The 3,154-nt window shown below is 44.9% G+C and overlaps 1 non-coding gene across 1 annotated transcript; it reads left to right on the forward strand.

Annotated features, from left to right (window-relative positions):
- The first annotated feature begins 1,205 nt into the window (after nt 1–1,205).
- On the forward strand, nt 1,206–1,371 carry LOC115871268. Its single transcript, XR_004047199.1, has one exon. It is a non-coding gene; the product is annotated as a U1 spliceosomal RNA (small nuclear RNA).
- The last annotated feature ends 1,783 nt before the right edge of the window (nt 1,372–3,154 follow it).

Below are 3,154 nucleotides of genomic sequence, written 5' to 3' on the forward strand. Positions count from 1 at the left end.
ATGATGGGTAACATTGCAAAGAATGGGAATTCTGGAACACTTAAAATGTGTTCATACTGAACCAGTATATAGCCCAAGACTCAGTGATCTGAATAGGACAAGAAGATGTTTTATGGTTTGAAATCAAGCAAGGTATGCATCAGAATTGTATCCTTTTGCCATATTTATTCCACTTGTATGCTGAGTACATTACCTGAGAAGCTGGACTCTCATAGAAAAATGCAGCACTAGAATTTGAGGAAGATGCATTAATGATCTGTGACATGCCCATGACATGTCCTTGCTTGCTGAAAGTGAAGAGGACTTGAGGCACTTACTGATGAAGATCAGATACTGCAGCTTCCACAATGGGTTACACCTCCACGTAAAGAAAACAAAATCCTCATCACTAGACCAATATACAACATCATGATAAATGGAGAAAAGATTGAAGTTGTCAAGGATCTCATTTTAATTGAATCCACAGTCAACTTTCTTAGAAACAGCTTTCAAGAACTCAAATGATATGCTGCATTGAGCAAATCTGGGGCACAAGAGTTCTTTAAAGCATTAAAGAGCAAATGTGTCACTGAGGACCTAAGCCATGTGTGGCAGTTACATCATATCCTGTCAACTTGCGAAGGGGTGGAGTCTAGCCTGTCAATCAGAGCATAACCAATGAGACCTCTGTGTGGGCATGGCCTTCTCCTGAGGATTCTGGGAACTCCTATCTTCCCCCCAGGAGGAGGGGCACACATAGACTCTCTACTCCATCTTCCTGCTGTCAAGCCACATGGAGTGATGCTGATGGAGGCTGAGCCCTGGAACTGGAGGAACCACATGGAGACCCATGCCAGTGCTGAGATGCTTCCACCACAACTGGATCCACAAAACTTTCTACCCACTGGTCTGTGATCTTCCTGCATTCAGTATCATTGCATGGCTCTGTGAGTCTAAAAAGAAATGCATGGGCTAGTATTGACATATAGGCTAATAAGGGACTTATGGACTTGATCTGGACTGGGCTGGGATGTTTTCATAATGTACAATTGCTCTTTATTATACACATGTAAGTGTCTCTGGATTTGTTTCTCTAGTCTACTCTCTAGCCTATCCGGACTAACACACCGTGTTATTTCCAATTGCCCCATATGCATGTGAAAGTTGAACAATGGATAAAGAAGACAAAAAGAATTAGTGCCTTTGAATGAAAATATCAGAGAAGAATACTAAATATATAATGGCCACTTGATCACAAAGATGATTTTCCCAGAGGAAGGCTTATGCATTGCACTCTGGGTTTGCTGACCCCTGTGATTTCAACAAATGAATGTGGGAAACTCGACAGCAGAATTTGTGATAGTTGGGTTGGGGACTGCATTCACACTCCTCCCTGCAGGAATATATATATATATATACACCATGGCCAGCCAGGAGAATGAAAAAATGTGTGTTTGAAGAAGTCTAGCCAGACTGTTTCTTAGAATGGAGGATGGTGACACTATGCCTTATGTACTTTGGTCACGTTATCAGAGGGACCAGTTCCTAAAGAAGGACATCATGCTTGGTAAAGTAGAGAGTCAGTTAAAAAGATGAAGACACACACCCCCCTCCAATGAATACACTGTAAGTACAACGATGACCTGAAACCTATCAACGATGATGAGAACAAGGCAATGCTTTCGGTTGTACATAGGGTTGCTATGAATTAGTACAGACTGAACGGCACCTAAGAATGACAAAATTCATTTAACAAGCATTAATTGTGTAGTGGGGGAGACAGACATTAGATAAATAATCCTGCGTATGGCCATGATCATGTATCTTGTGATGACATGTCCCACAATCAAGCAAATTCAGACAGACAGAAAGCAAATGGGCAAGTGGCTCTTTTCCTTTGCAGCTGGCGCATCCTGCCCATCCCATGGGTCTCCATGGCAACACTAAGGCATCCTATTGTACACCACTGAACTTCTTGCACCCCACTCCAGCGGCGTTTTAGTAGGACTTTACTGTATTATCAATGGCTACAACAGTAGTAGAGAAAAAGTAAAGGGAATCCCCACACAGTGGGGTATCGTGATACAAAGCAATAAGCTGCCTTGTGATGGAAAGACAGGAGAACCTTAAACTCACATTGCCCAGTGGAGGAAGCCCGAGGGAAAAAGCTATACAGGATGTGATTCCGACTAGGATGGCATTCTGAAAAGGGCAAAGCAACAGAGACAATAAAGAGATCAGTGATTGCCAGGTGCCCAGGGAGAGGGGAGAAGCACGAGACCGTGCAAGCATGCTGCACGAGTCTGTCGGGCGCCCATCAGACATTATGCTCTTGTCCAAATGTGCAAGACTGAGCAACACACACAGGGAGCTATAATGGAGACGGTAGTTAATGGGAGCGGACGGATGTCGCCTCGTTCATTGTGACAAAGGAGCCCCAGGAAGGCAAGGTGTGGACCAGCCAGCCCACAGGGAAGACAAGAGGGGTGATGGGCACGCTCTGTACTTGCACTATTGGATTTACTAAAAAGTCCGGTCTGTTTCTCTACAAAGTAAAGGGAGTGAAGCTTTTGTATCACGGAGGCTAGAAAGCACTTTGAGCTGCTTGCTGGAGGACTGTCGTCCCTCGTGGACATTGATTCGTGTAACCGAGGCAGGGTTGGGGCCTCTGGTGGCCCAGGTGCGTCAGGTGCTGAAGGCACAGAAAGGAGAAGAGGAGGTTCTGTTCTTTGAGGAGCTTGTCCTCCAAAGGCTACCAAATAAACACTCCGACAAATCCACAAACACATCGGAAAGAAAAACGAGCCTTTTCTAGGCAACAATTCTTTTTTGGGGGGGGGCGCGGGGAGTGGCACAGATTTCTCCTGCTCCAGACACCAGTGAGTTTTATGATTACAGTTTAGGTCCCTTCTTTCCAGAAATAGCAACCTCCCGTCCCTCTTAAAACCAGTGCCGTTGAGTTGATTCCGATTCATCTTTCTCTTATGAAGTCACTGAACCGCTTCCTCCTGTGGTTACAAGTCCAGTGTTTAACTCGCAGCACCGCCGGGGCTCCTGGTCCCTAAGAAAGACACCCACCAATGTCTTCTCCACTCAGGCACAGCCTCCTGTTGTAGGTCATGGGCATCCATCTTGGGTTCATTCCCTCAGCAATTTATTTTTTTTTAAATCAATT

This window comes from Echinops telfairi, unplaced genomic scaffold (assembly GCF_000313985.2).
Source record: "Echinops telfairi isolate 266 unplaced genomic scaffold, ASM31398v2 ScPeMD7_4225;HRSCAF=4972, whole genome shotgun sequence".
NCBI classification, from domain to species: domain Eukaryota; kingdom Metazoa; phylum Chordata; class Mammalia; order Afrosoricida; family Tenrecidae; genus Echinops; species Echinops telfairi.